The following is a 12,380-nucleotide window of genomic DNA, read 5'->3' on the forward strand; positions in this document are numbered from 1 at the left end:
TGGTGGCAAACTCCTCCTACCTTGTCCAAATGACCATCCTTGATGTACAAATGCAACAATTATGGGATTTTAAACCATAAAGTTGATCATTCCCAAGGCTAACCTTATATCTACACAAATCACATTCCAAAGCAGGAGGTTCTGGGAACCAAACCAGATCAAAAACTTTGACAGATGTTTTCTTGTATTGAGCCTGAAGGCATTGAGAACAATTTTTTAGATCCCAGCCAATGTCCCAGTTCAGAAATGAAACAAAGAGCTTGCATTTATATAGAGCCTTGTGCAGCCCTAGGATATCCCAAAATACTTCACAGCCAACAAATCATTTCAAAACTTGTTATTTTGTAGGCAAATAAAGTAACAAATTTGAAACATAGTGCAATTCCTAAAGACAGCAAAAAACAGAGAACTTATATTTATACATAGTGTCTTTTCATGGCCCAAGGACATCACATCTAATTAAGTACTTTTGAAGTGGAGTCAGTATTTCCAGTTTAGAAACCGCAGCAAACAGTTAACAGTTAGCAAGAATCCCACAAACATCCACAAAATAATCTGTCTTTGGTGGTGTTGGCAGAAGGATAAATGTTGGCTAGGGAATTCTGTGAACTCCCTTGCAGTTCTTCAAATGGTACACCTCTGATTGGGCATTGCATTATTCATTTAGCCAGCATTGTGGTTACTTCCAACAATTCAGCTTTCCCTCAGTACTGCACTGAAATACCATCCAAAGTCAAATCGCCACAGTAAGGTTTGTATCTTTATTCTTTCTTTGTGCTTAAATTATAAGAATCTGTTGCTTTAGAAACTGAGTGTACAATTTCTAACATTCACTGAAATAGATGATTAGATTTTTTTTTAGATTACATTACAGTGTGGAAACAGGCCCTTCGGCCCAACAAGTCCACACCGACCCGCTGAAGCGTAACCCACCCATACCCCTACATTTACCCCTTACCTAACACTACGGGCAATTTAGCATGGCCAGTTCACCTGACCTGCACATCTTTGGACTGTGGGAGGAAACCGGAGCACCCGGAGGAGAACGTACAAACTCCACACAGTCAGTCGCCTGAGGCGGGAATTGAACCCAGGTCTCCGGCGCTGTGAGGCAGCAGTGCTAACCACTGTGCCACCATGAGCTACTAAAGCAACTATTCTGCCTCCACGGTTGGCTGTTTAATGCCGGGTTTTCTGTGCCAAAAATAAACAATGGGTGGAATTTAATGTGGACGGTGGGGGCTCCAGCCTCTGCAGCTAAAACTAGTGGCACTCCTCCCACCCGGCCAGCCCGCCGACCTGATCAGCAGCTGCTGCAAGGGAACAAAGTTTATTGGCACCATGACCACTGCCACAGGAATTTCCAGTTCTCTCAGGGACATTAAACCCGAGAGCGCTGCCAGGTGATTGGACGCCGGCAGCCCTTCCGTCCTGGTAACACCATCAGGAGTTGTGGTCACTGTCGATATTGCGCTGGGGCTGACAAATGAGGATTGCTGATGGACTGTCCGCAGTCAGGCGAGTGGGACAGCATGGTGGTCCCAGGGCAGAGGTGACCATTTGAGGGGAGGGGGCTTCCTGTGGGGTGCAGAACGCTTGAGCAGGAGAGACACCCCCATTCCCCAGAAACCCTCACCCACCACCAGTAAAATGCTAATAGCGACAAGTTGAGACCTTGTAACGTCCATTTTCCTGTGGGCAGGAATGCCATATTAAGGTTTCTCATTCCTGACTTAGCTGGAGAGGCACTGGATGCTCCATCTCACACAGTCCCACCTGATCATTTCTGAGGGATACATTAAATTCCACCTGATAAGTTCTAATTAGTGCTCTGTAGTGTGTTTTTACAAATATCAAGTATATCAAGACAAAAAGAGTCAGCAACATATATAATATTCTTCACAGACAATTAAATTTGTATCTGTGCTATTAATGTAGGATTGCATTCTTGACAAAGGAACACTGGTAAAATCCTGCACATAGACTTTATTGCAATTCATTAATTTAAGAAAATATGCAAAACCTCTCAGGCATGAATGCAGTTATAAGTTTTTTTGATTTGGATCGAAACTGGCTTAATAGACTAACTATTCAAACTATTTGGAGATTTCCTTCTACCCTGCCTGGCTAATGATTTATGCTGGACTGTTTTAGTTTCTGTGCCTTTACCTTGCTATTGCAGCAATGAGTTAATGCACAAATTGATATTGCAACAGCTAGTGTCTGCTGGAGCACTTATTGCCTGAATACAATGTCTTTGAGTATTTTTAAATTATCGTTTTGTAAATAAATAATCACACTTTGTAGGGATACCCAATACCTAGTTTGATAACCAGGCTGAGTCTTAGAAGACTAAGGTATTGTGTTCATTTTTTTAAATAAGAAAAACAAGCAATTTAATAGGTTCAGTACACATACAATTTTGGAGTGTAACTACAATAAGCTTTTGCACTGTATTGAATTTGGGAAACCTTTGAATAAAATGTGAAAAAATAGAGGGCACAACCTTCACCTCTAAATGGTGTGTTTGTAACAATCCACAGACAGACTGGAGCACTGTAGAATTCATTTCTGTGGAAATAAAATTTGTACTGTTAGTCATCACAACAGCACATTTAGAATTGGGTTAATTCAACTTCTGTCAGTTTGTGCCATGCCCTGTGCTTTAATGTGTTAATGTATGATGAAAAATTGAGTAAAAATACATTATAAACTCAATATTTGTCCTGGGAGATCAGCCAGGAATATACTTTTTACTGTCCAAGTGTAACATTTAATTGACTGTAGTGAGGGCTAGGTTTACCGATGGACCAGTTAGAGAGAGGAATTACAGCCACTGAGGGACAACAAATAACATTTACCATTTAAGATTAGTAAAGTGACCCAGGTTTGAGCCATGCAGGAAAGGGAAGGTAAAGTAGGGTTGCATTGAGACTTATTGTAGGGATATGGGTTTCAGATGAAATGTACACCAACTAAGTGAAAACTTGAGGAACCAATATGCAGCTGCAGTCAAGAAAAGACAGAAATGCAATAAATTTCTCAAGACTTGTAATTAGTTATTATCTTTTAATATATTTGTAAGATTAGTTGGAGGAGGAATTGAAACTGTAGGAACACCTTTTTGTTACTCAGTTGTACACGCATCATTGTCTTACAAGAAAATAAGAACTGGCAGGAAAGAAGAACTGCTGTTATAAATTTCAGGATTCATCCCTTTAAACAAATATAATCCAGACAGTTTGTTTTACAAAGACAAGGCAGCAATGCTACTGCCACTGGCCAGTCTTTTGTATTAATCCCGAAGAGGATTAATCATTGGGATTGTGAAAAAAATGTATGTCTTAGGTCAAAGTGCTTGTTGCCATTTGGGATATGCATTACATTACTGTCATTTTTTGGTTTGTGATGTTAATCAAAACTAACACCACAAACCATCAGTTACCTAATTTGTATATTATTGTCGATGTTATCATTAATTATGCGTTTGTGAGGAAAAAGAGGATTAATGAGATGTCACAGGTAATTTATACTGATCAGAGTCTCTGGGACATTAAAGAAACACTAGCCATTTGATACTTTGTGCCCAGTTTTTAACTGTGCCAAGGACCCATCATCCAAACTTTATCAAATATTTCCTGCCAACGTCGCTCAAAAGCGTACATTTCTGCTAAGTTGCATAGTTCTAGCGTTATACAAAGGAGGCAATGTCCACTGGAAGAATTATCAATAAGGCACACGTTACCCAAACTATTCATATTGTTTCAGTATTAAGCTACTTTTGTGTCATGGCATGCCAGTCTCTGGACATGGTTTTATTAAATTTAGGGTGGCATGGTGGCTCAGTGGTTAGCACTGCTGCCTCACAGCGCCAGGGTTCCAGATTCAATTCCAACCTTGGGCAACTGTCTGTGTGGAGTTTGTATGTTCTCCCCGTGTCTGTGTGGGTTTCCTCCAGGTGCTCCAGTTTCCTCCTACAGTCTAAAGCTGTGCAGGCCAGGTGAATTGGCCATTCAAAGTTTGTGAGAAGATTTGTAGCTCGGGTGCTCATTGTTGTGGTTCTGTTCGCCAAGCTGGGAATTTTTGTTGCATTGGCCATTGTTAAATTGCCCATAGTGATAGGTGCATTAGTCAGAGGGAAGTGAGTCTGGGTGGGTTACTCTTCGGAGGGTCGGTGTGGACTGGTTGGGCTGAAGGGCCTGTTTCCACATGGCAGGAAATCTAATCTAAATATAAATATTGTATATCATGTTCGCAGCTTTACAAGATAACTGTTCAGCAGGTGATCATCAATCTAATAATCTAATTAAATCTCTTTGCAGTAATGACCAAATAATCTGATTACATTAATCAGCAATAAAGTTTGTTTGGTGAAGAAAATCTCTGTCATGTCAAAGGGGGAAGCATGGATAAAAGTTTGTGTAAATGTGTCAAGTCATAAAGGCTGGTGGATTAAGATTTGACCCATCAAGATGTAATACAGTATTAAAAAGACAAAGTACTGGAAGAACTCAGCAGGTCTAGCAGCACCTACTGAGAGAAAAAGAGAGTAAATGGGCAGAATTTTCCCAGTTTTAGTTAATGTGTTTTTTCAAGTGAGAGTCATAGTGTATGGTTTACCATTGGACCTTGCAGTGTCTTTTCTTGTGCAATATTCTGTTCTTCACCTCATTAATTGTGGAACTGGGCCCTTTGGCACCTTTGCCGTGGAATTGGGTGACAGGAGAGGCAGAAATGCTTGCCACTGCTAGGACCTTCTGCCATTCTTATCGATAGTCCCATACTTAAAGCTTAAGTGCGCATTACATCAGATACCGCAGGCAAAGAACTGGCCATCACCTTATCATTATCACTGACGAAATGGTGCAAAAGGTCAAGTTGGCTCCCTGCTTTGTGGACTGTTACCTGGAGGTGCTGGTGGGTGGGGTGGTGGAAAAGAGAGCCGTCCTTTTTCCTGCAGACTGCCAAACAAGACCCCAGACAAAGCCAGTTTGAACACTGTTAGCAACTGGGGTCAGTTGTATCTCTCCACTAAATCAAATGCACAACAACATGGGAAGAAGATCAATGATCTTCTGCACTCTACAAAGTGACACTCTCAGGGCCAGCAGTCACTTTAACTGTGTCACTGCCCATTCCCCCACCAAGGTATATGGATCACAACTCACAATGATCTCATCCTGTCCACTTAGGAGCTCTCTCCTACCTGACAGACTGCAATAGTTCCAGAAGGTAGCTCACCAAAGCCATCTCAAAGACAACTAGCAATGGGCAATTAATGCTAGCCCAACCTGTGATGCTCACACACCATGAATGAATAGAAAACTCTCAAGCGACTACCTGCCTTCTGTGTTACCTAATTGGCCATCAACTGGGCCAAAAGGGCCAAGATCTGTGCAGAGAGGTGAGAGTGGGTTGTTGGTGGACATGAAGCTCCTCACTCTTTTTGAGGACAAATGCCTGATGTGGCTGAAGAAGACCAGACTCTTATGGAGGTGTGGAGGCCTCAATGGAAAACCTACTGATTAATGAGTGCTGCAAGTGGTAATTCATTCTTAATCTCTGCAAGCTTTTATTCCTTTTACTATTACTAATTCATTCTCTTGTGCATGAACTGGTGGAACTATGTAAATCTTGGACAAGAGGCCAGGACTGGCTACCCTCAGCTCCACCTCTATCTCTAAGAAAGAAGTCACTGAACCCAAGAGGATGCACTAGGTAGACTTTCACCTGCATCTTCCACAAGCTTAGAGATTCTTTTCTTCAGTGATTTCTAGGAACATAGGAACAGGAGTTAACCATTCAGCCTGCTGAGTCTGGCCTGCCTTTCCATATTATTGTGGCTGATCAAACACTTTCATGTCTTGTACCCACCGGCTCACCAGAACCCTGTAGAACACTGGTAATCAGAAGTCTATCCATTTCTACCTTATATGTACTCTTGGACAGACATCCCATAGCCCCCTATGGTAAAGAATTCCAAAAATTCACAACTCTGAGTGAAAAAAGTTCTCCTTATCGTGGATTTAAAAGACAACCTCCTTATTTTCAATTTATGCCGCTAGTTCTCGAATGCCCAAATAGAAAAAAGTGTCTTACTTGCAGCTACCCTGCCTATCCTTTTAAATATTTTATGGAGTTCAATGAGATCACTTCTCATTCTTTGAAACTCTCGAGAATACAGGCTCAGTTCTTTTTTTAATTCATTCATAGGATGAGGGTGCCACTGGCTAGGCCAGTATTTATTGCCCATCCTTAATTGCCCAGAGGACAGTTAAACGTCAACCATATTGCCATGAATCTGGAGTCACATGTAGGCCAGACAGGTAAGGATAGCAGTTTCCTTACCTAATGGACATTAATGAACCAGATGGGTTTTTCCTCCAACAATTGACAATAGGTTTATGGTCATAATTAGACTCTTAATATTTTTATCACATTCAAATTCTATCATCTGCCATGATGTGCTTTGAACCTGGATTCCCAGAGCATTACCTGGGATTCTAGATTAACAGTCCAGTGATAATGCCACAAAGCCATCACCTCCCCTATTTTCCCAATCTCTCTTGACAGGACAGTCCTCCTCTCGTAGGTGTAAGTCTAGTGAATCTTTGTTGACACACTCTGGAAATATCATCTTCCTGAGGCAAGGAGAACGAAACTGCACATAGTAATCCAGGTGCAATCTAACCAAGCTCCTATACAACTGAAGCAAGGCTTCACCACTCCAATACTTAAATCCTCTTGTAATAAAGGCGAACATTCCATTAGCCTTCTGAATTGTTTGCTGCACCTACATGTTAGGCTTCAGTGACTTAGTGATAAAGACATCTCGGTCCTTTTGTACATCCGCACTTTCCAACCTTTTACTGTCTGTGAGATACTCAGTATGTCTGTTTCTCCTGTCAAAGTGGATCGTCTTATATTTTCCACATTATATTCCATTTTCTGTGTTCTTGCTTATTCACTAAATTTGTCCAAATCCTCCTGAAACAACTATACATATTCCTCACAACATACATTCCCACTTAGAGTCATAGAGATGTACAGCAAGGAAACAGACTTAACTTTGTATCATTCACAAGTTAGGAAATATTATATTTACTTTGAAATCAATAATATATTTTGTGAACTGTTGGGGTCCCAGTACTGATCCTTGTTGATACGCAACAATCACAGCCTGCTAACGCAAGAATACTGATTTATTCCTGCGCTCCGTTTTCTGTCTGTTAGCCAATTGATCTGTGTCAATTATCTCCTATCCCACATACTTTAATTTCCTTTATTAAGTTTGTGAGTGACATCTTCAAAAAATTCTGATAAGATCATCAGACATGATTTCCCATTCACAAATCCACACAGAATACATCCAATGATATCATTATCACCAAAGTGTTTATTTATTATACCCTTTAAAATAGATTCAAACATTTTTCCAAGGACCGATGTGAGGCTAATAAATCTGTAGATTGGTTTTCTCATTTGCTTTCTTCTTAAATAGTGGGGTGACATTTGCTACCTTCCAATCTGCAGAAATCGTTCCAGAATGTCGAAGGATAATCATCAATGCAACAACTGTCTGTACAGCCATCTATTCAACACTCTGGAATGTAGACTAACTGGCCTGAGAAATTTACCAACTTTGACCCCATTAATTTCTCCCGTATGATCTTTGTGGCAATGCTAATTTCCTTCAGTCCCTAATTCTCTCTGGACACTTGGATCGCTGGTTCTGGGAGATTGCTTGTATCTTGCTAAAAAAAAGGTAGAAAGTAATCATTTAGCTCACTGCTGCTCTTCTTCTCCTATTATGAATTCTCCTGACTCTGCCCATAGTGGTCTCACATTTATTTTGGCCACATGTTTCCTTATTATATTATTATAGAAGCTTTTAGAGTTCATGGGAGGTGGTAGTTTAGTGTATTATTGCTGGACTATTAATCCGGAGACCCAGATAATGTTCTGGAGACCTGGGTTCAAATCCTGCCATGGCAGAAGGTGGAATTTGAATTTTAAAAAAATTTGAAATTAAGAATCTATGACCATGAATCCATTTTCAGAAAAACCCTATCTGATTCACTAATATCCTTTAGGGAAGGAAACTACCATCCTTACCTGATCTGACCTACATGTGACTCCAGACCTACAGCAATATGGTTGACTTGTAACTGCTCCCTGGACAATAAGGGATCGGCAATAAATGCTGGCCTGGCCAGTGATACCCTCATCCTGTGAATGAATTAAAGAATTATGTTTTTGCAAGACTGCATTCATATCATTTTCTTTGATCAACTTTGCTGTATTCTAAAATCTGTTGATCCTCACAATTGTTGTTTCTTCTGGCAAATTTAGAGGCCTTTTTTTTTAATCTTATATCACTATAAACTTCCTGTGTCAGTCACGGTTTGCTGATCTATTTTTGACTTTCTGTACCTTAAAGGAAGTGCAGTTGCTCCAAGCTATGCAAAATATCTTTAAAGACTGCCCATTGCCTCAATATATTCATGCCTTTTATTTTTCTAATTCACCTCAGCCAATTTGTGTCTCTTGTCTTCATAATTTTCCTTATTCAAATATAACAGCTTTGCTTCAGAATGAACTACTTCCGTTTTGTACACAATATAAAATTCTGTCATACTGTGATCACTAATCCCCAAGGTTCTTTTGCATGTAAGCTACTTTTGATTTATACCATGCCCCACACCACCATCACTATAAATAACTTCAACTGATGTCTGCTACCCTTTGCTATTTCTTAGCTCCAGTCAAACATATTGTTCTTGCGATCTGAGAACCTCCTTTACTAATGTAATCATGCCGTCTTGTATTATCAGTGCAACTCCACCTCCCTTTCCTTCTTGTCTGACCTTCCTAAATGTCCACATATCCTTGAATATTCAGTTCCCAGACCTGGTCACCACACAGCTATGTTTCTCTAATAGTAATTAGTTTAAGTCCATGCATCTCTATTTGTGCCTTTAGATCATCTACCTTGTTGCGAACTCTGTGTATATTCAGGTACAATGTCCTGTACTTTGTCTTTTGACATTATTCTGCTTCTGAACCATACTTGATGCTAGCTTTTGTTTATTAGTCTCCCTGGCATCTTTTCAACTTCCTGAGGCAACTTTATTGTCTTTCAGTCATTTTGGATTCCAAATGTTAATTTCAATTCTTTCTCCACAGATGCTGCCAGACCCATTGAGCTTTTCCAGCACTTTCTGTGTTTATTTCAGATTTCCAGTGTCTATAATACTTTATTTATATTAGCTGAGAATTGAAAGTGGTGCGCAAGTAAGGTTAGTTAGGCTATAAGCAGATGCAAATACATCAAAATAGGGTAGTCACTGCGCAAAAATTAGATTCTGAAAGAGCCATTTAAACATAAGGAAAGAAATCACAAAATTTCTTCTTCACCTATTTTCTTTTTGTAAAAGGGATGGAGGAGTCATTGGCTGGGCCAAACATTATTGTCCATCCCTAATTACTCTTGAATTGAGTGGCTTGGTAGCCTATTTCAAAAGGCGATAAGAGTCAACCAGATAGCAGCCAGATCTGGAAAGGAATTCAGATTTCCTTCCACATTTGTGATCCAGATTGGTACTGGCAACAATCGACCACGGTCACATGGTCACCATTAGATGAGCTTTTTTAATTCCAGATTTTCGTTGAATTGACTTCAAATTGTTGAACCTTGGAACATTAGTCTGGGACTCTGGATTACTAGTCCAGTGATACTAGTGGGATGCCAGGGCATCGCTTGCCTTCTGTAACTGATATGACATTGATTTTTCTCACTCCAATTTACACTTCTGTCTTAGTCTTTCCCTTTTCAAATTCACAATACTCCAATATCACTAATTAAAGTGGCACGCAGTTGCTTTCCCTGGTTGTTTCACTGTGACATTGTCAACTTGCACTTATAGCAATCTGGAACGTATTTAGAAGTTTAGAATCTCTACAATATGGAAACAGGCCATTTGGCCCAACAAGCTCTCCGAAGAGCATCCCATCCAGACTCACACCCCGATCCTATCCCCGTAACTTTGTATTTCCCATTTCTAATCCACCTAACTTAGTGGATACTATCGGCAATTTAGAATGGCCAATCCACCTAACGTGAAATTAACGCATTTAAAAATCAAAATGTGCAAGGATAATTCAAATAAATGACAAATACCATTACTACTCTGCCATGGAGTATAATGCTTCATTTTATATTTATTCATACAATAAACATATACATATACACACACACAATAATCTGCATTCACTATACTACTGTAGGCAATGGTGTGAAAAAGTTCTAATATAGTTTGAAAACAGCTGAACCTGCAGAACCTAAATTAAGATTAATACGTGTATTCACTAATAATGTGCAGTAAAACTTGGCATTGCATTTGAAACAAGCTTAGCTTTCCAACACATAGCAAATTATTCATAAAGTCAAAATTATAACTAGAAAATACATACAGGTGTCAGATTCAAATTTGGCAGCTCGGTTTCCAAATACATTTTTGATTATCAAGTTACTAATTTAGTCAATTGAAACAGGTTTAGTCCAAGGAGTCAATTTCATTTTTAACTCTTATTAACTATTCTCAATGTTATGAAGTAAGAAATGGGAATGTTCCCATGCTGAATTCCCGAATATCAAAATATATATTGGAGGTTATCACTGATCAGAAACTGAACAGGACCAGCCATGTACATACTGTGGCTACAAGAATAATTCAAAGGTTGGAAACTCTGTAGTGAGTAACCCACTTCCTGACTTCTAAATCTTATCATCAAGGCACAAGTCAGATGTGTGATGGAATAAGAACATAAGAATAGCCTAGCAGAAGCAGGCCATTCAGCCCATTGAGTTTAATTTGCCATTCAATTACATCATTGCTGATCTGAAAATTCTGATCTCCACTTTCCTGCCTTTCCCCATAACCATTGATTCTTTTTCTGATTAAAATCTACCTCAGTCTTAAATATACTTAACAAACCAATCTCTACAGCTTTCTGCAATAACAATTTACACAGATTCACTACTCTCTGAGAAAATAAATTCCTCCTCATTCCTGTTTTAAATGGGTGACCTTTTCCTCTGGTAATATGCCCTTCGGTCCTAGATTCTTCCAAAAGGCAAAACAACCTCTCACTATCTACCAGGTTAAGCCCCTTAAATGGTTACCATTCATTCTTCTAAACTCCAAAGAGTCAGGCTCAGCCTACATAACCTCTTCATATGAAATTCACTACAAACCTTGAATCAACCTAGTGAGCTTTTGCTGGATTGTCTCCAATGCCTAATATAAGAGGATCAAAGCTATTTACAGTATTCCAGCAGTAGTGTAACTGGTGCATTTTATTCTATTTCATTTGTTTTCTTGTTACTTGCTGAAATTGTATGCTGGCTTCTTGTGATTCATGCATGTGGAACCCCAGAACTCTCTGTGCCGCATCTTTCTGAAGTTTTTCTTCATTTAAACAATATTCAGCTCTGTTCTTCCTCCAAAAGTGCCTATTTTCCTGCATAATATTCCATTTTCCAAATTTCAATCCACTCACTTAATCTATCTATAGGCCTAAATAGACTTTATTCTTTGTGTCATCCACATCTCATGCCTTCAGTCCCATGTTTGTGCCATCTGCAAACTTAGCAATAGTACATTCACTTACATCCAAGTCATGAAAATATGCTGTGACTAATTGTGGCACCAGCACTGTGGCACTCAGCTCTGTATCACTCAACTAGTTCCAACTTGCCATCCTGAAAATGCACCCCTTATGGAGCCTCCTCTCTTTGATTAGTTAGACAACTTTGCATGCGAGTTAATATAGAGCCCCAACACCATCTTATCTTATTAAGTAGCCTAATGTGTGATAGCCTATTGAATACCTCTTGATACCACATTACATCTACTGTTGCCCCTTTATTTATCCCCTTTATTTATGTATCCCCTTGTTACCTTCTCAAAAAAGTCTAATGCACCTTTCAGACACAAATAGCCCCAGTAGCTATGCTGACGCCTCTTCATTATATTATGTCTTTCTAAGTGCTCTGTAATTGCATCCTTCACAATAGGTTCTAACATTTTCCTAATGACAGATGTTAGGCTAACTAACTGTAGTTACTAGTTCTTTTGTCACTTTCCCTTTTTGAATAGCGTGCTACATTGGCAGTTTTTCCAAAGCTGAGACTTTTGTAAAATTTAAGAATTCTTGAAAGATTTTTACCAAAGCATTCATTATCTCTTTAGTTATTTCCTTTCATAACTGTATGATTCCATATTTAAAATAATAATAATAATTCCCTACAATACAAGCCATCAGGTGCAGAGGATTTACCAGCCTTTAGCTCCATTGGTTTCCCTAGTCTGAGAGTC

Source organism: Chiloscyllium plagiosum, chromosome 10, assembly GCF_004010195.1.
Source record: "Chiloscyllium plagiosum isolate BGI_BamShark_2017 chromosome 10, ASM401019v2, whole genome shotgun sequence".
Lineage (NCBI taxonomy): Eukaryota > Metazoa > Chordata > Chondrichthyes > Orectolobiformes > Hemiscylliidae > Chiloscyllium > Chiloscyllium plagiosum.